Source organism: Amblyomma maculatum, chromosome 1, assembly GCF_055883805.1.
Source record: "Amblyomma maculatum isolate TAMU_Amacu chromosome 1, ASM5588380v1, whole genome shotgun sequence".
Lineage (NCBI taxonomy): Eukaryota > Metazoa > Arthropoda > Arachnida > Ixodida > Ixodidae > Amblyomma > Amblyomma maculatum.
Genome location: NC_139344.1, coordinates 40612820 through 40633751, shown reverse-complemented (window position 1 = coordinate 40633751; position 20932 = coordinate 40612820). Strand labels below are relative to the sequence as shown.

General features: G+C 47.9%; 1 protein-coding gene across 2 annotated transcripts in view; it reads left to right on the top strand.

Annotated features, from left to right (window-relative positions):
• The window catches only part of spz3 (Spaetzle domain-containing protein 3), an 85729-nt gene that overhangs the window by 4717 nt on the left and 60080 nt on the right, over positions 1-20932 (top strand). The gene's annotated exons all lie outside the window — the stretch shown is intronic.

The window sequence follows — 20932 nt, the reverse complement described above, 5'->3', positions numbered from 1 at the left end:
CTATGATAGGACAATAAAACATTTATGAACAAATTCACGTTGAAAAACTGCACTTGTCCAGAATTTCTGGGCATAGTGGAATTCTTTTACTCGCGCTTGATGCTTATAGCTCGCGTAGAGGTATTACAAATCATGTAAAACGACACTGGCAGCACTGAAAACATCTTTTAGAGTATTGCTGGTTTGTGCTTCATGGTAATACTAACGAATTATTGATCGAATTGCGATTGTTACTGTTAAGACATATTCGCAATAAGAATCGATTGTATCTAACTATAAGTTTTTAATTTGCCAGCCTCAAAAAGAAAAAAAAAACGACATCGGCAATGTACTCTTAAGCATGGTTGCAATGATAAATTTGAAGTTTGTACTGTGCTCTCAGTGAGTAGTTAAGGCTGCCATAAAATACGAATGGGGGGCGTGACATGAGTGCTTGCTTGTTACCGCTGTAGAAGTTATATTTACTCTTTAAAAATTGTGGAAGAAAAACACAGGCTTGCAAAAGTATAACTTTTCTACAGAGCATTCTTACAGTTTGATGTGCTTAGTGACATAAGCCGTTTGTGTCCTCAAGCATTTATTGTTTAATAAAGTTTCTCCGCTCAACTAGTGGGTTCCATAAGCTCTAGACGGGAGGGGAGTCGCATGTGCGGAGTAAATAAACTCAGAGAAAGTGCGAATTTGAAGGCGCATTGGTGTTGCATTTCCTGGCATATGAAGCGCTCGTGTGGGTTTAGGTATGACGTACATATTTGTACCACTCGATTCAGCCACTACGGGAGCTTTGTACGTGCAGTTTCATTAGCCTAAAACTTACGCTAGTAAATGTCATTGCCCTTCAAATTCAGTCCTTTAGATTGTGTCACCTCGCATGTGCAGCATTTTTTTTTTTTTGTGTGTGTGTGTTTTTCGGATATCCCGTGGCTGGCACAGTGTTTATCTTGCGGACGCGCAAAATTCATGCTGACTTCAACCGTCACTCCACGCGCATTGTTTATTTATTTTTTTTTTCGTGTGATACGCAGCTGCTATAGAGATGACATCTAGTTAAGGGCACTATCTAATCAGGCGGCGGCACTCGGGGGCTGTTGCTGCTTACTTGTTGCATCCGTTGTACAGTAGCCATCACTATATGTAGCCATTTCTACTGCCTGTGCGGTTACTTAGGCCCCAGTGCCTTATATGACGAATAAATTCACAGTAAGGGGGCGATTTGTACTACATTTGCTTTTTTTTTTTTTAGGAATGAAAAAAAAAAAAAAAGGGACTCGAGGGGAGAGTGGTTGTTGTCGTACGAATTAATAATGCGCAAGGTCGGCCTTTGAAACGCGTCGTATGTTGTATTGTTGGTCCAGTCTGAATAGATGCCGTTAAGCATGTATGAAATCACTCGATATATGCCGCGAGTTTCCAGAACCACAGGAACAACGAGCAGCGCGCCGACGCGAAGGCAAACCAAATGGTTGTGTGTTCAACTAGCTTGGCGATCATCGCAATGGAGCGGGAAAGTTCAGTTAGCATATAGCTTTGAGTGTGGTGTTCAGCGGCACCACCTCGCGAGGTAAAGTGGTAGCAGGTTTCATCAGGTTAGCGGTACAGCTTTACAATGATATTTGTTTGGAAGCGGGTGGCTCGATGTAGCTATACCCTCGAAAATTTTAGAGTTAGAACAGTGCATTACACTTCTCATATGATCACCAAATGACCAAGAAGTTTTTCTGGTGAACACATAAAATTGGAGAAACGGATAAGTTAAGCGTATCCATTGAAGCCTCCTAATAGATGAAAGTATTGCTATTGCTCTCTCTCTCTCTCTCTCTCTCACCTCCCCCCCCCCCCCCCCACACACACACACACACTGAAAAAGGCAGGTATCACTCATTGCGTACATAAAAGTTTCGCACCTTGCTCTGAGCAGTGCTGATTTAGGATAAATGCAAGTGCACGAAGAACGCGGAAACAGCTCACTTTCAATAAAACTCCGCTAACGTTTTGACATTAACATTAGTGGAACGATCACGCAATGACTCCACTGCCGTAGAAACGCAGTAATTGAAGTCCTTAGTGGGCCGAATTACTCCATTCTCTACTTCAGTTTTTCGCATCTTCGCATACTAACACCAGAAGTTTTTTTTTTTTTCCCTCTATTTTACCAGTTATCGGTATCTGTATCTTTTCAACTCATAAATTCTAAGACGGCATGCAGTACTTACGCAGCTTTTGTGGTAAATGACGCAGCATAATCTTTAAACCGTCTGATACGTAGGTGCGCAGATCTAGTACTTGAAACAGGGTGCTTTATTTTAGATATAAGTACAATAGAGTTATAGTGAATGAAATGCTAGCGTATTGAAAAGGGCTTAATTAGTTTAAAATAGTTTTTCGTACTTAGTAATCGAGCGTTGTCTAATCTTGTCTATGTCGAGAATCGAATGGTATTACTAAATCTACCGTTTGGGACAGTATTCTGCTACTGTATCAGTTACAAAAAAAAAAAAAAAAATCTAACGAATCAGGTTTCGCAGATTTTCTGTCGTACAAAGAAGGGAGGTAGGTGTTCAAGACACCCGTCAGACATATCCCTCTTTCCAGTCTGTGGTGCTTCTGGTAGTAGATATCGCAAAAGGATACCGTACGTCGTCAGCGCTCTGGTCATGCTTCAACTGCTGTTCCTGCGCTTATTCGGGGGCGAACTTCCCTTCTCTGCCATTAGGGAGTTTTAGAATAGGGGGACCCAAGGCTTGGGGCCCCCAAGGAAATAGCGTGCGGCGGCGCAACGTGCTAGCCAAGCGGCGAGTTTTAGAATAGGGGTTTTCCCGACGCAGCGCGGAGCCGGGCTTGCGTTCGTCGATTGCAGCGCCGCAACGGTAAACCAAGAAAAAGCATTTAAATATATAAGAGCCAACAACGCTATTTTGTTAATCAAAAAGTGCTACTATTGCACAAAACTATATTAAAACTACCAGTTATACAAACTGTTTTTGTCATACAAGACGAAATCGGCCAATTGTCAATCCAGGCCGAGGCCGGGAAAACTCATTTGAACCTTCCGCGCTTTCCGCCGTCTAGTCCCCATGGCAACCGAACGAGGCGAACTCGCTAGGCCTAGCAGCTCGGTAAATCCAGAAGCAATCAGAAAATATAGGGCGTTTTATTGCTAAAATTTGGTGGTGCGGGCATCATGAGACATAGCATAAGCTTCGTTGGCCTTTCGTTTGCCATGGACGCGTGACACCATGGAGCGGTGACGACGAATGTGTGCCGAGGCGAGCGGCCGCCGCTTGGCCGGTCGCCGCCATGTTGCCGTAACCCAAGCGACCCAACGGCGGCTTGGGGCGAACGCTATTTCCGAAAAATAGGGGCCGCCCCTAGCGTTAACCCAAGACCCCAAGCGCGGCTTACGTTCTGCGCATGCGCATTTCGACGCCCCAAGCTCCTTGGGGGCCCCAAAGCTTGGGGCCCCCTATTCTAAAACTCTCTATTTTCTCCACTGTCTAACGCGAGCGCTCTCACGTTGCATCATCATCGGGCGTTCACCCAACAACAGCTCTGTTGCAGGGGAGCTTCTATCCATACAGAAGCGGACGGATTAAAGGATGAAGGGCAAGTCTTGGCGCGCGTTGAAAGTAACATATGCAAGCTGGCAGCTGAAATCTCAACAGGAACTCGGAAACAAGGGCCTAGAACTGGCTCGATTGTCTTTACAGCCTGTGCTCATTTGACCGATTATTTTGCTTCAACGTTGTGTTCAACTCTCCCTGACGGAGACGTGCGCCGCGTTATGGAGGCCCTGCGCTTTGCATGCGTAACTAGTCGCATTGTAGACGGGACCGCGGTGTAAAGTGATGCTTCATCGAGGCATGAAGTCTTTTGAGTGAGCGCGCCAGTCTCACTCACCCTCGTGGTTTCATTCGCTATTTTGACTCTTTTCTTCTTCGGCTTCAATGTGGGTGCTCTTTGAAGCCAGCATCAAAATTGTCGTCAAAGAACGCCATTGTCCGGTCGTCTGGTGCATAGGCTGGCTTCCAGACACTGCGGAGGTCCGCTGACGAGACCAGGTGGGACCCGTTCTGGAGACACCTACCACGGAAGCGTGGCAGGAGGAATCCTGCCGGTTCGCGATGCGTGATAAACCTTGCGGCATTGCGGGGCACAGCTTGTCTTGCTTTTACTTCCAGTGTTGTTGTCCTCTGTTCTTCTGCCTCTAAATTTCACATGTGCGGATATTTGCCAAATGGGGGACATTGCAAAATGACCACGTTGCTGAGTTGAAGGCGAGATCTCGGTTACGGGTTCCAAGGGGGGCGCGTTTTCTTATGGAATTTGGAAGCTACCAGATTTCAGGTACGCAGCGGAGACATTTCTGGGCCACTCTGCTCGCCACGGATCAGGGGAACGTATTACATACGCGCCCCTAAAACCTCGTGCTCAACTCGATCGCTCAACTCATGCGTTGTGCAGCAGAGGAAGCAAGAACGTGCGCTTCCCCGTTTGCTGGTTCTTTCATCACGCACCTCACCTTTGCTAGCTGAGCTCCGCGGTGATATATGCCAAATAGCAACAACCGTCAAATTGAAGCGCGTCGGCTTTAGCAATCAACCGCGTTCTTGAGTTTGAAAAAAAAAAAAAATATTATTGCTGAGGAGACAAGATAACAGCTGCTTGCTAGAAATGAATTTTTTAAATCATTGTTAGTCCTTGCCACTTATGTCCTCATATGCTGTCTCAATTTACCGAGGCTAGACTAAGTCGAAAGTTTTTGTGGGGGATCCCCCTCGAAGTAAGGCAAGAAGTTATCTAGTGTCATCTATTAATTTTGCTGAAGCCTGTGAGCAGCAAGCTTTTACTGCCGCAGCTTGTTCACGAAATGCCGTAGTCGTAAAATTAAACAAAAAAAGAAAAGAAAACATCGCATCCTCCAGCCTCAAACGCATTAAAGAAAAGAGCTAGCTGAATCCCCGTGTTTTGTTGTTTAGAGCTACATAGTTCTGTTCGTCACAAAAGCATTGGATAAAAACGCTTTTTCCCGCATATGTTGGTGCTCGAAGCAACGCCTCTTACTACCCACGGCCTTCAAACCTTGCAAGCAGCAGTGTTCGAAAAATAGCGTCGCTAACTTTATTGCACGTTGATCTCCTTTGCTCTGGCTCTTGAGAAAGCAACGTTCGTGAGCTGAAAGACTGTTACGTTCATGGACGTAAGCGTTCTGCTGACGTCAGTTATTGCCTCCCTACTGCCCCGCAGCGTCTAGTTCCGATTTCAAATCCAAGTCACGAATCACGATCGTAAAAGCTCTTAGTAACGGAGCTTTCAGGTAACGGCATAACTCGGGCAGAACGCCGTAGTTTCCTCTCCTTGGACGAAACGATAAAGTATCTTGGAAACACCTTAATGACTGCAAAACCGATTTTTCATATTTTAGAAAAAAAAAAAGAACAAGTAAAGGCCAATTGGCTACAACACTGCAAAAGTTTTAATAAAGTTTTGTTTTTGATAAGCATGCGTGGCTTGCGACGGCCAAGGTAACCTTTATGTACTAAATGGTACGAAGAAAACGAGAGACCATTACACATACTTATATATTTTTTAAATGCCATCTGCATATCTTCTGATCTGCATTCCTTAAGGTGCATTAAAATCGAGACATGCTTATTTCACCCGCCAGGTGCAGTCGGGAGCACCGCTGAATGATAAAGAATGCTTAATTACGTTATTACTTTATTTTGTGCGCACATATTAGCGCATATCGTAGAAGTTCCGAAAACGCAGTATAACCGAGTGACTGTGCACCCTGCTACCTGAAAAAGCGAGCTTTCTGCGCTTTCAGGACTGGTAATGATGGTGTTGTTTTTTTTTGTTTTGTTTTTTTTCCACTTGTATGTATGAGACAAGGCCTTTCTGGCGCACTCTCCCAGGCGCCAGGTTCTCTCGGGGAAAAAAAAAAAAAAGTGAATAAAAAAAACAGGGATGCCTGGCGTTGCTGACAGCACCGCTCATCGATCACGATTTTGCTAGACCGTTGCTTATCAACCTGCTTCAGGACGTTTTACACTTAGCAGCCATGGATGTTTGACATTGGTAACGTTTTTCGAGTACAATGCATTTTCATTTCCCTTTTCTGGCAACACTTATACATTGTCACCGTATTTGCGATGCCGAGCTCATTGTATACTGTTAAATATGAGACACCTGGGTAAATGCAAATGAGTTCAATTTTCTGCCGCTTGATACTTCCCGAAGTCCCCCGCAGGACTGCGAAAGAAAATCGTTATGGCGCTTTGCCAAACGCGACAGACAGGGGCGCAGTTTTTAATCCTACTTTTGCCATATAAGATTTGAGGTGGTTCTTTGGGAGCTGCCTGTCCTTGGTGCGCAAAACTTGGCGATGTCGATGCATAGAAAGTCGCTTGAGTTCTTCTGAAAAGGAGCAAATGCGACGTAATCTAGGTTGTCATTGCGCAAGTGGCGAACCAGCTACCGCAGATAGCGTAGGCGTGGTACCTGGGGAAAAAAAAAAAAAAAAAAAGAGCTTGGCGCCGCGAAAATGAGACATAATATAAGAAACGCCGGTTTAGGCTCAGGGTGATCGAGAATGCTACGCAGCGGAAACGTGCGTGCCAATATTTTAGGCCTTAGATGCGTATGGAAATTTGATTCGTTTCCAGAAGAATGTGGATGATCGGCTCACAAAGAGCCGCTCACATGGCCGTCAGTGGTAACAGCGCTCGCTGGTTTTGCCGGCTCGAAGAATAGGGTTGTGCTGCTAACCGTCGTAGTCGCCGAAATAGCATATGCGTCACTGCGTCGCTTCGAACCCTTCCACGTCGACCGGCGTGTGCGATCAACCTATGGTTGAAACACTTGTGTCCGCCGTTCAGAGCGTGCACCGTGGCCTTCCCAGTGCAAGTGCCCGGAAAGTGTGGGTTGCGAAAATTCCAATGAGAGGAAACTAAGGAGAGGAAACTATAGAACAAAGAGGGAAATTACACTAAATTACTCACCAACTTGATCCCCCATCCCACTATACAATTACACTACTGGACTTCGGTCTTATCCAAAAAAGCCATCCATACCCTTCCATCTTTATTCCCTAATCCTCCTACCCCGTGCAGAATAGAATGTCAGCGAACATTAACACCGGCTAAAATTTTGTTTTCCTTAAAGAGCCTCCTCTCTCTCTCTCTCTCTACAAATTTACCTAATATAGCTCCTTAATCCATCCTAATCTAGCTTTAATCTATGTTAATCCACTTCGTCCATCTCATGCTCACGCATTTTCAGCACGAAGTCAGTCTTAAGTGGCCCCGTAACTTTCTTGCTATAGAAGCCATTTTGTCTTGGCGCCATATTAATAATTCAACTCGCATGCTGTTCTGCGCGTTCGGTTCTCGTTATAAGCAGTGTTTATGGGGCATCAGTTGAAGAGAATTCGAGGTCCATGAAGAGTGAACAAACGTTCGGTATGTGAGCTCGAGTTTCCGTGATTATGGTATAATGTCGTAGTGAGATTTCCGAGGAACTCGCGCCCACCCAATTTTAACGGATTTGTAATTAACTGCGTGGAGCTTGTCCCGGCCTTTAAGAAACGCAGCATCCAAAGATATCTGTAGGATTATTGATGGGCACATTTTACGAGCTTGCCGCGTATGTTTTGCGACGTCAGTTAAAAATAGCCTTCTAATTGAGCAGATTTAATTACTATTTGTGATCGCTTTTGTTCGTTTTTGGCTGAGTCATCCTTAGTCCAGTCTCTCCCTTCTCGGTCCTACAAGAGGGGAGAGGGAAACTCCTCTAAGCACCAGCTGCCACGCTGTTGGCAGGAAGGCTTGGCACATACTCTGGACATGTCTCGCCTTCACGATGCTACTCGCATAAAAAAAATTGCATATTTACAGAAGACCGCCGGAAAAATGACAAACAGAATGAAGGCGATAAAAAATAATAAAGGATTGTTTCAGGCAACACATGAGATAAACGTTCATGAGTCATTACGAGTGAATGAATTAATAAAGTCTTTATTAGGGACGGAAGGGAGGGCTCTCGGCCTCTATTTGGGGAATTAGGGAGAAGGATTGGCGTGTAGCGCTTCTCGCTTCTTCTCTGTTATTCTCTTCTGTCTTCTCGCTTCTGCTGCATACCTGCGCGTTTTATGGCACGTTCTGCTTGGTTGGTTTGTGGGGTTTAACGTCCAAAAGCAACTCAGGCTTGAGAGACGTCGTAGTGGAGGACTCCGGAAATTTCGACCACCTGGGGTTCTTTAACGTGCACTGACATCTCACAGCACACGTGCGCCTTGCTTTTCGCCTCCATCGAAAAGCGGCCGCCGAGGCCGGGATTCGATCCCGCGTCCTTGGGAACAGTAGTCGAGCGCCGTAACCACTGCGCCTCCTCGACGGGTACAACACACGCAGAAGAGGTGGCGATTGCTCTCGCGGCCTCTCATTCCGACTCAAAATACATAATTACCGACTCGCGAGGAGCCTGTCGGAACGTCAGACAAGGCTGGACTCCCTTACTAGCCTATAAAATTTACTTAAATTGCATACGGGATACGGACCCCGCACACCGCTACCTTATATGGGCCCCTGCTCATCAGGGTTTGGCAGGAAACGAGGCAGCAGACGCAGCCGCCCGCGCGCTCTCTCACCGGGCTGTTTTCTCCTCCCTACCCGATCAGGAACCCGATTTTAATCCGGCCTACACCTTCAAAGATATCACGACGTACTATCAAAATTGTCATCGTCTTTACCCCAGCCCATGTAAAGGTCTCAAAAAGGCGGATGAGCGGCTCCTTCTCCGCCTTTTCACCAATACATTGCTGTGCCCGGCAGCCCTAAAACATTTTGACCCCTCCTTTAGTGGCAGCTGCCCACACTGTGGAGCGGTGTCTTCTGACATCTATCACATGGTGTGGGCCTGCCCCTCCAACCCGTCTATTCCCCCCATCCCCAACCCAACCCGGGAGAACTGGGAGGCGGTCCTGCTCGGCTGCCACGACTTACAGGCCCAACAAGCCTTAGTCGGACGCGCCCGAGCGGCGGCAACCGCCACTGGGGTCCCCAACTAGGGACCTCCACCTAGTGTTTGTAAGGACCGGCCCCTTACGGGCCGATCCAAACATCCTTGTGTAAATAAATGTTCTTACCACCACCACCACCCTCGACGGGGTGCAATGACACGTTCTGTTGCTGCGCTTGATCGTACGTGCTGTGCTATAGGGTAGAAATAAAACGCTGTTATAAGCCATGCCAGCGAGTCCAGTCCACTTTTCCGAGTCTGCAAACTAAAATGACGTTTGCTGCAATCGACAACACCCTCTTTTCAAGGCCAGAATCAGGCCATATGGTCCGGGAAAGAGAGGTCCCTCAGTGACCAAAAAATACAGCCCAATGCTGTCAGCTTGTCGCATTTTCGCGCCTGCGCGTACAGCAGACGCAGGCCCGACAGCCTTTGAATGATGCCCTGCTACGGCTCACCATATTCTTACACCATGGGCTCATCGCACGCGCAAGGCGGAGAACACGCGCGACTGTGCCTGATACAGTAAGCAGTCCTGAGAAGCTGGCTGTACCCCGTCGCCCAAAGCATCCGCGACGGCCGAAGATCGAGCAGGTGCGCTTCTGAACCGGCGCCGAGCAATGTCGGTTGCACACTTCGCAGAGCCCTGTTTTCGCTTGCTAACTTGTACGGACTTTCGCTATTCTTTGTACAGAGGACGAAGGGGCGAGTTACACGGGATGTCTGAGAATTGTTTACGAATGAGGTTACGTTGAAAGGTAGAAACACGTTCGGCAAAAAAAAAAAAAAAAAAAAAAGGAAGGAAAGAAGTCTGCAGCCGACGTCGCTAAAATACTGGCTGGTAGAAGTAGAAGCATTCTTGATACGTGGAAGTGAGGCCAGACCGGCAAACGTTGAGTTGGCAAGGCGTGGCTTGATTTTCGAAATATTTTCTGTCCAAACTTCTAAACGCACGGCTGACGGGCGCTGACGTTTTGCAAGAATGCCGGAATTTTACTTCTTGGCGTGGACTCGGAACCGCTGGTCGTTGCCTTTTTCGCAGAGGGATTAGAGACGATGCGTCGTGCGCTGCGGTCGCAAATGCAGCGTGCATCACCTGCCTTCGGGTCGCATCTGTTAAGGGAAACAGAAGGGCAGTACTCCTGGAAAGCGCTAATTCCAAGAGCTCGTTCTCGTGCAAAAGGTTAAAAAGTAACAGCAGAGGCTGTTTTCTGGCACCCTATCCTGTTTGTGTTTCTATTTTCTCTTTCTTCACCTTAAAATACGGCTCGGCGTATTCTGGTCGCGTGAAGCACGCATGGCGCGGAATGGTCGATAAGGAAAGTATTGCCTGAGGAAAGTTACACGCGCCCGTAACGTATGCTTGCCGAGGCTTTTGTGTGTACGTATCGGTCGAATGCACGTGCCACCCTTCTTCGCTGATACTTACGTATTATTCCCCCCATCCAAAACAGTCTTTGCGTCACTGCCATGGTTTAGTGCGATTAAAAGTAACGGTTCTTGTCCGCGTTAAAATGATGTGTGGGGCCAGAGAAACAAGGGAAATGGTCTTTTTTTCTTTTTGGAACCGTGGCTGTGATCACTTTCTCTGTAAGCCAGCGCTCGTATTATCTGTGCCATCGTAGGGTCTGTGGCTGCTGTCTTCAACCGCCGAAGTGGCGAACTACTGTGATGATGCGTTCGTAGAGTTATTTTACCTGTCCTTTTTTTGAGGTTACGACTAGCAGTCAAAACCCCGCCGGGGTGGCGCAGTGGTTACGGCGCTCGACTACTGTTCCCAAGGACGCGGGATCGAATCTCGGCCTCGGCGGCAGCTTTTCGATGGAGGCGAAAATCAAGGCGCCCGTGTGCTGTGCGATGTCAGTGCACGTTAAAGAGCCCCAGGCGGTCGAAATTTCCGGAGTCCTCCACTACGGCGTCTCTCATAGCCTGAGTTGCTTTGGGACGTTAAACCCCACAAACCCAACTAGCAGTCAAAAAAAAAAAAAAAATGGAGGGGAGGGGGATAATAGTGGGTGCCAATGAAGGCGGGAAGAGGATGAGTGCATGCTGCATAAAAAAGAAAAAAAAAATCAAGATTACTCAGAAAACGTTGAATGACCTAGAAGCCTAGCCGTGTCTCGGGTCTGCTGATATGAAGTTGATTGAAGGAACATGGGTCGAAATGGCCTACGTAAACGTTGCCTGTAAAATCTTGTGGTCATCGTTTTCCGGCGATGCAATGAACAAACACCATTTATCATGATTTCTGAAGTCATCATTCGTAAATCTAGGAGGGACATCCAAACTGCAGCTGCTACGGATAAAGTTGACCGCCTTATTTTCCGGTATATAAGACGCGTTTCCTTGGCAAAAATTAATTTTCCTAGTGTGTGCTATAAAACTGTGCGCCTTATGTGATTTTTTTTTTTTTTTCGTCTGGCGCAACGCTCCTGGGATAACTTTATTGTGAAGAGGGGGCAGTAGTGACTTCCGCGATTACGAAATGTATGGTCGTCTTACAGGCATTTCATCAATAATATGAAACGCCAAAAAAAATGTCCACATCCGCGCTCTTAACTGTATACATCCAAGAAAAGCCAGGAGAAGCTAATCATATTTTTCACATGTCATTTGGAGCCTTGTTTGGTGGATGCTGCATGTTTATTTTTCCACTTCCAGCATGTGTACTGCGCTCATGACGTTACACCAGCTGCCAACTATACCAGCAGCCAGAGACATGCCCTAGATTTCCCGCTCACAACACTGGCGCCGAATTTTCTAGAGAACGAGCACTTTCACGCTGTAGTGTAAAAAAGAAAAAGAAAATAAAAAAGCAAATTTCTTCGTCCGTGACGAAGCAAGAGAATTTACAGTATCACTCGTTGTCACCTAGTTATCGTTTGGTTGTTTACATATTCCCTTGAGTCTTCGTTACAGTTTTTTCCCAACTTCATTTATCCGCTTTCGCAGCGTCTAGTCTAGTCTAATCAGAATCAGCATCCATAACTGGCAACTGTCGCGTTGAGAGGTGTGTTAATGCCTATTAGTTGTATCGAAGTTTCTGCGCATCTTGCATTAACAGCTGATCTGTAACGTCCCATTAAAACGGTTATGTTAGCACGCAGTACAAGCGCAATCGTTAAGCAATGTTTTTCTAGCAGAAAGCCTGAACCCAGCATAATTACGTGCTACATGCTAATTAATGAAATTATTTAGGCGCTCGGTATTCGCGCGCTCTAACCCCACTGCACGTAATTATGATCGATATTGCGTAGACCTGCCAGATTATCACCTCTCGAGTTTCTTCTTCATGGTCTTTAATTACCAAACCTGAGTTTGCGGATTCATAAAACATATCATGAGCGCCACGTGAAAGGAGCTGTCCTTATAAAAAAAAAAAAAATGAATAAATAAATGCTCTTAGTTTAAGCAACACCTGGTTCGCAAAATATAAGTGCTCTACCTTCGCACCTTCTTCTGCAGCTGATTGCAACGAAACAAAGGAGGACGTAAGAGCGAATTGCAAAAAAGAGAGAGAGAGAGAAAAAAAAAACAGTTGGTAACTCCCGTCGCTTCGATGCGACCCCTGAAATCACATGTTCGGACAACGGCGATAAAAATTGGTGGCTTTGCAAACACGTGTGCCAGCCTGCCCTCTCAAGTGGCAATCTCTTTACAAGCAACGCCTACCATCTTCTGGATGTGCGAATGCGGGGGACTCCCTTTAAAATGTGACGGATCGGTATTTGATGCGCGACTATGAACAAAAGGTTGGTAGCCCTCAAACTTCCGTACTGCGTGAGCACGCGCACGTGTACTCGTTCCCAATGACGCCCTAATCGCAAGCCATCCATCACTGACGAGTGAGTGAGTTGTTGAGGAGCGCGCGCGGTGGATGAGCACGTTCAATTACTCCTGGAAAGAAAAAAAAAAAAAAAAAACTATAGTTGAACCGTTGCAACGCTTTTGATGAGTAGCCGCTCACGGGAAGTCGTAATTTGGTGGGGCTCACCCCCGCCCTGTGCGCCCGTGGTTTTTCTCTTGCCTCTCGGAGATTCCACAAAATGCTTCGTTCACACTCGAGCCGTTCTTACTGTTGCAGGCCGTTCTCTAGAAAGCTGCACGCTACGTGAGTGCGCTGATTAGTAATTGTTTTCTCGCAAATGAAACCGCATCAGCATTGTAGCGTCTTCGATCCTATCAAATGATACCTTATGTACGTATATGTAAGAGTTCAGATTCTTTAAAAGCTGGCAATTAATAACAATCTAAGCTGTGCTGCGGTGAGTTGCGATTCTGCCATTGATTTACGCCTGTGAAATTTTAATTTTTTTTTCATGTCTAAAGGAAATTTGTAAACGCTTGCGCTCGTGTCAGATTAGTCGGAAATATTGTAATTTATTTCTTTTCGATGGCTGTTCGCCAATCATACATACGGGCGCCCCTTGCAGCGGATAATCCAGTAAAGCTCAAGCTATGTCAAGCCACTAAAGAATGATATAATAGGTGCAATGACAACAATCAATCATATTAAAAAACTGCAGTTTCATATTTACCCTGTTGTAGCGAAATACCAGTCACAACCAAACAGTTACCAATCGTCTACTGCATCAGTGCAGCCAAGTTATCACGCAATGCCCATTCATTATGACATACCACAGCAGACGCTGGTCACTGCAACTGCATGGAAATAATTAAGAATACATGGTTCTCTTTTTTTAGTGCATACAGAGTGCACAAGCGTGTAATTTCTTCCTTAGGCTTTTCTTTCGTTTTGAAACCTTTTTCCATGTCGTAAAACTGTGAGGCAGCCCTCGAATGCAGTAGTATAGTGGTATATTCGTTTTTACTACGGTTGGAGCTTGTATGCTGCTTCATTTTATTTGCGGCTGCCGGCAATGGTGAAGCTGTGCTTGCTGGACTTTGTAAAACTTTCCCGGTTATAAGTTGCCCGAGAACACGACCGGCCTTTGTGTGCAACGGCAGACGTTTCGCCACGAAGCATCGCAGTGATTTACGGCGGGTTATAAAGTCCGCGAGTGACTATTACTTTTGCCGCCTTCCCGCGAGATCTCTAGCGCTGCCACCTCTTCCTGTGCTCATTCCCGCGTCGCCCAGACGCTGGCCGCCGCCGTTTTATCTTTGTTCTTTCCTGCCGACGGTGAGGCGGGCTGACGCAACCCCGCAGCTGCAGCAGCCTTCGGGCGCCGCTCGGCGCTGCTGCTGCAACACATGGTTACAAACAAGGGCTCTGCGCTTGTCGGGGCGCGTGCGACGTGGCCATAAAACCCATCAGGTGTCTTCATCGGCCGGCGCCTTTTTCTGGGTCACGGACGGGTCCCGCTGACCCGGCCCGTGTCCCCTCCGTGCGTGCGCTTCCGATGTGCGCCGCGACAGCGCCCCCGACGGCGCAGCGGCGGTCGCCGATCAGCGAGCGATCGACGACAACGCGTCCGGCAGCAGCGCGAAGCGAGGACACGACGGGGAGCGCGCTGATAGATCATCGCGGCTGCCGGCCTCATTGGCATGCACGCGGCATCAGGCTGCCGACTGCAGCCAGGGGGACAGCGTGACAGCCGGAGACGCCGGTAGCCCCTTGGTGGTCTCTGAGGACTTTCGCCTTGGACGCGCAGATTGCAGGGCCCGATAACTCCCCCCACGGCTTTCCCGCCACGCGAGGGCCGACGTCACCTCAGCTCCCGAGATGAGACGCCGATTGGCCGGGCCGCGTGACCTTCCGGACAAAGTGCGCCGTTGTGGTCTACGCGAGACTGCTTTCCCTGTCCCCACCTCCTCTTCTCCCCCACCTCCTATCTTTTGGAATGGAGTGTCGGAAGGAAGACAATGCCAACTCTGGAGGAATGCAAAGGCTCTCTCTTTTTCATGGACGCGGGCTGCGCTGCTTTATGTATGCGCGAAATAGGCAGAAGGTACTCCCCGTGTCTGTATCTCAGGTGCCATCGACGGTATTGGCTTAGCGCTCAGCAAGAAGCCGTGCCGGCCTTTTCCTGACCGCGACCAGAGGTAGGCACGCAGTTCCAGGAAGAAAGTCGTCGTTTCCAGTCTAAGAGGTGGCGTACGCTGATTTAGCGGCCCGGCCTTTTTGGTAGACCCATCGAGACAGTGCAGCACGCGTGTCGGATATCAGAGTCAGCTTCTCATTGCCACCTCTGGTGCGGGGAAATTTTTAGACTATACTTTGCGCTGTATAATCTCACCTTCTCATGCGTCTGCAGTTCGATGTGCTACGCTCTTTCCCGCTATTTTGTTTTTACCTCTATTTCTTATTGTACGCTCCTCCAGCTCAGACGTTCGGCATTTGCACCGTTCAGTGCCAAAGGATAGGATTTATGAACGCAGGCGCGAAACAAAGCTTCCGCGCCAAAATGTAATAATCCAGTATACGTGAATTGCATCCGACATCGCGTGCCCGGCTCCTCCCGTGCGCTGCCCTCTGCCTCGCTCGGTGTCGGAAGCCCTTGGCAAGTTCTCCAGTGAGGGCTGAGAACGCAATTTCATCTTTTTTCAATTCAAATCTTGAAGCGCGTGAATCAGCGGATGGACCTTGGTTCGCCGCTCTTCATTCAATGCCCCCGCCTTCTTCAAAGTCCTCCGTAGTTTTTTTTTCTGTCCTTCTTTTTTTTTTTTTTTAATTCCCAGGTCTCACGGGATGTCCCGTCTATCTTCGAGGTCGCGGGCCACTTCGCGGGCTCGCGTATTACGACTCCGTATCTGATCGGGCTTAGCGTAGGGTGATCCTTTCTCTAGAGCTGGGGCCTTTCCCACGAGGCCCACAAGGATACGTGGACTTGTGGATCCGCTTGCCCTAGCGTAGAGCAGCGTCATCGCCCCCGATTTCCTGCTTCGTGGAGTGCGCCTCAAAGCAGTGATATTGATCTTAGTGCTTGCGGGGTGAAAAGAAGCCCGTATAGTCTCCTCTGGCTACCTAACACATTCTGAGCTTCTTGCGCTGATCGTTCTGTGAACAATAGGTGCAGAGGCGGTCAAGTCTCCACTGCAAAGGTTCTGCTTCTGAGCACTATGGTCGGGCAGTTTCCCAAACTCAGAATGTGCGTAGCTGGTAATTAACGCAAATACCGTTTTCACCTCTCAGAGCCTTGACAGCTTTATTGGCGACCCATGCACCGCAATATACCACTGAAAAAAAAAAAAAAAAAAAATAACAGTGCATATAGTGTAAATAGACTTCTGTCAATAAGGTCTATTGACTGTCTTTAGATTTATGGCCACACTGTCCTAGCACTCCTAAACTTTTGTCTATGGGCAAATTTAAGATTGTCAATGGATTGCCTATAGATGAAAGAAAAAAAAAAAGGCTTTTATAGACTTTAGTCGATGGATAGTTTACAGATTGACTATAGGCAAAAGGAAAATGATTAATACTATAGACTTTAGTTTACAGACAATCTGTAATTGTCTATAGGTAAATGTAATGGGTCTAAAGGTGGCAAAATAGCCTCAACGACTTTATAAAGTGTGTATATACCATTTTTTCAAAGGCGTTGCCTGGGAACTTTTGCCCACTCCTTTACTTTTCTTCTTTACCTACCTATATTTTGTACATTAACGGCAGCTCTCCAGCAAAAGAAGAAAAAAAAGAAGAAGATAAGTGGCGGTAATGAATTTTGAGAAAAAAAAATCGTCGCTCAGGATGGTGCAATATTGTAGGTCGCTGACTTCTATGGGGTCATTTGCAATGACAGTTTCTAAAGCTTTTCTCTCTTTTGGCGATGCTCAGACAAGGTTCGCGCAGCTGCCCATGGTGAGAGCCTTCTTTGAATCGCGCATGCGCGACGCGGCCAGACGTTTCCTGGAAGAAAGCCGGTGTCATGGATCAGTTTTATACCAGATAACCGTGAAAGTGTCTTATAAGGCATGTTTTATAGGTTTATAAGTTTCTCTGTCGCTATAGGGAGAAACTGCTCAATCTAAGCCAGCATGCCGAGGCACACATAATGCACTCGCGGAAAGTCAGCCACTCTAGTTATTTAGGGACCGTCTGAGCACGTCTTGTTAGTCTCATTCTTCAGTTTCGATTGCGTTTCTTGCCCTCTTCGTTGTAACGGTCTCTTGCAGCAGTTTAGTGAAACCAAAACCAAATTACCCATTGCGCGGATTCCCATTATGCGCAAAAACAATCAATGACGCCTGCGTGTAGGCCTTCTCTCCCACAGCACAAACTATAGTGTTCGGTGGGACTGCAGCGATGCAGTGTGTCAGGAAGAAGTCGTGGCCGCAAAGGTCAGCGGCCGCCAGGGACAAGGACCGGGGAGAATCATTGGCTCCGCTGCTGGGCGCTCGGCGAGGCGGTGCCAGATGAGTGGCCCTTATCGGACTCCGGGCCGCTTATACAAGCGGCAATTACTGCGACACGGCTCCTTGGCTATCCGAGCCTCGGGAAGGGAGTGGGGTCTCCTTCAGTTGCATCATCACTCGTTTCCCGCGCTGAAACGGCGCTCTTCCGCGACGTTGGAATCCCACGTCGGCGCCGCGTTTGGCTCCCGCGCTCCTCCTGCGTGCGAGGGGCCGCCGCTTTCACAAAGGCGCCGACGCCGGAGCCCACACTCTGCGCGACTACCCGCAACAATCGCGTTCGTGCTCCAGACTCGGTTTCGTGCATCGCACGCAGAGCAGTTTTTTTTTTTCTTTTTTATCGCGCTGGGGTCGGTTTACAGTGAGGCTGTTACTGAGTTACAAAAAGTAACCATTATTCTTGTATCAGCATGGTTAGGAGACGAATTCGCTAAGATAAAAATGTCGAATCTTTGGTGCAGGTACCTTCAGCTAGCTGCCGTTCCTAGATTTAGCGAAAACGTTTCCGTCACCCTTGGAAGCACTGGCGCAGACAGATTAGCTATGCGAAATAAACAAATGGGAAAAAGTCATACTTGTTTTCGCGCTAACCGTCGGTGCTCGTACTTTCTTGCAGCGGTGCAATCTACGGCAGCCGCGTCAACGGGCAGTCCGTATCTACTGGGGTTGTTGGCTTTCAAGGCACCGAGGGCTTTCGGTGCAGTTACTGCTTTTGTGCACGCCCGCCGCTGCCGCTGGTAAACAGGACGCTCCGTAGAGAGCATAGCTGCGCTTTTGGCCTCCGCTATATATGCGAAGGGCAGCGTTGTGGCTGCATGCGAGAGTCCCCACCCAAAACGACGTTGCAGCTCCTTGGAAGTCTCGCCGCTAGAAGGCTTGTAAGCCGTTTGCGTCAAAGCCGCTTCAAGCGCTACGGCTTTGGAAGCCTGACAGCGACTGAAATAACGCTTCGACGCAGGGTAGAAATAGAAAAATTCGAGGAAATCAGTCCCCCTTCCTAAGACCGTTCCCCTCGCGTACGCGCTGCGGTCGTGCTCCGCGTTCCACCTCGCAGACGCAACATCCGTAAAATCCAAGGACTATACACGAGGCCAGCTGCGGAACAATAATAGAGACGTTACCCGCTGAGATCCGCGCTTAGGGCCGACGTGGAACGCGCACTTGCACGCGTAATACCATTCTCATCGCCTCTCTGCTGAATTGAAGTGGCTCGCAGCTTCCTCTAGACAAACTTAGAACACACTGGGTATCCGTACTCCTTTTCTAGCGTTCAGAATTTTGTTTTGTTGCGAGAGCTATATTGGCCACAGTCTCACCGTGCCTGTCCGAAGAGCGAAGAAAGAAGAAAATGGAGAGAAAAAAAGAAGAAAGAGAAGAAGACAAGTAACTCGGTAGTTGGTAGAGGCGGACGACAACAGCGAGTTGCTAGGACAGGAGGTTCGTTCGAACGTTGTGACGGTGGTGCCCCGGAGTTCGACGTAGAGACGATGTAATACCACTAGAGGTCTCCGACACCCGAATGAGAATGGTCAGTGACGAGAGGCAAGGAGTGCTCATACGTGAAGTGATTCCCCTATGGCTATGGCACAAATAAAGCTGAAACCATAGAGTAAACTACTATGTGCAAAAGCCGTGCATGTCTTTACTTTCTAGTCGAACCTAAGTGTAGCCATGTTGATTGCTCTCGCATAACTCCAAGTTTAACCACAAGCTAAACCACAGCTAATGTTTTTTAGGCGAAGTGGTTGAAACATTCTTTTTTATTTTATTTATTTATTTATTTATTTTTTTTTTTTTGTAGAAGTAGTGAGAGACATTTTGTCTGGAGAGCATACAGTGGCCGTGTATAACAGAGGCAGCCAATGTTTATACTTCATTCACTTAGGAATAGATGAACCAGGGGATATAGGAAATGCGACTGATGGGCACTCCCAATGTGCAGAACTGTAACGTATACCCATTACCGGGTCACATATTTATGCACAGTTATACATTGGTTGTCCTTAAGCGACAAGTTAACCTACACTCAGTAGACCTCGACATTATAAAACGTTTCTTCGCTTCGTCAAAGCGTGTTCCCGCTCCGGCTATAAACTCTATAACCTTGTCGCAGTTTAAACTATGAACGACTGTCGCTTCAAGCTTATCGTTAGGTCCACCGTTAGGTCCAACTTGGTTAGGTCTACCGCAGCGCGAGAACCGGTGTGGCTCGTTTAGGCAAATTCCTTAACCCCAGTCACGAAGGAGCATGTTTGCCGTCGTGGGTTTCTTCTGAACGCCTTTACATTTTGTAAGGTTGTTGCAGAATTCCCTTCCCGCAAGAAACTGCGCCTCTAACACTCGCAAATGTTTACCGTTATAAAATAACACCTTTGTCGCATACACCTTCGCGGGTAAATATGGCTTCACAGCTGTTATGCCACAAAATGCATGTTTATGCACGAAATGGAGTCTAATGCCCACCAACTTGACCAAATTATGCACGACTGTTCCGGCCAGGACTCGCAGCCGCTGTTGGGCCAATGGACGAAAAAAAAAAAACCCTAAAAACGCCGCGCACTGCGCGAGAGGAATGGCCGGTTCCACTCGTGCCGTCGTTCTGCATGTCCCGGCGCACAGCACGCATCGTGCCCCTCGGTGGGAAACATTGATATGATGATTCCATGCTGCCGTAAGCGAAACTGCTCGAGAGCGAAGCCTCGCAGCACTGAGCCGAAATACGCGTTCTTCACGCGCTCGCGGGGAGTGCTCGTTCCGCGTGCGCGAAAGGCCCGCTTTCTTATCGCACTTCCAAAAATGGGCCCCCTTTGCGTGGCACGCTTGGGCGCGCTCTCAGGACGTCTTGACCGAGATGCACCGGCGAGCCCGCATTCGGCGCTGTTCGGACGCGATGGATTCGTGGCACCTCTGCGCGCGGCTTCTCTGGCGGTGTTGCGTGGTTGGAGGGCGTCGATTCCAATACGCTGCTGCGGGTTCAGTACAGCTTGCGCGCGCTGACGCTTTGCGGCTCAAGGTTACTGCACAGAGACGGCGAAAATTCCGAGAGCACTGTGGTAGCTACACTGCAAAAGAAATACGAAAGCCTGAGCGTTGCTGGTGCGCACGGTGCATCACGTTTGCTGTCATTATCATTATCACCTAAATGCACCGTCATCGTCATTGCTAATGCCATCATTGTCATTATCACCGACTGCAGCGTCATTGACATCGCTACTGTCAGCCTCACGGGAGACGCGGGGAATTATCCGGACAGAAATCGCGTTGTCTCTGGATTTTTACGGGAAGTGGTTTTTGCCTTACAAATTTTGCATGCACATTTTTCGGTGGAGTACGTTAGTACTGTACCCAGGAAAACATTGTATAAGGACTTGCTCAAACTCTTTGTATCCGTGCCCATATACCGATCCATATATTGTGGAGGCCCAGGACAAGATATCCTAAAGAAAGTTAGGAAGATGCCAGTTAAGCCGACCGTCAAATCGTTTTTCTTCAAGCTGCACTCTGGTACACTTCCCGTAAAAAACGGGGCTTAATGATAAATGCATATCTGCATCTGGGACCCTCAACTGCACAATCTGTAAATAAAAAAAAAAAAAAA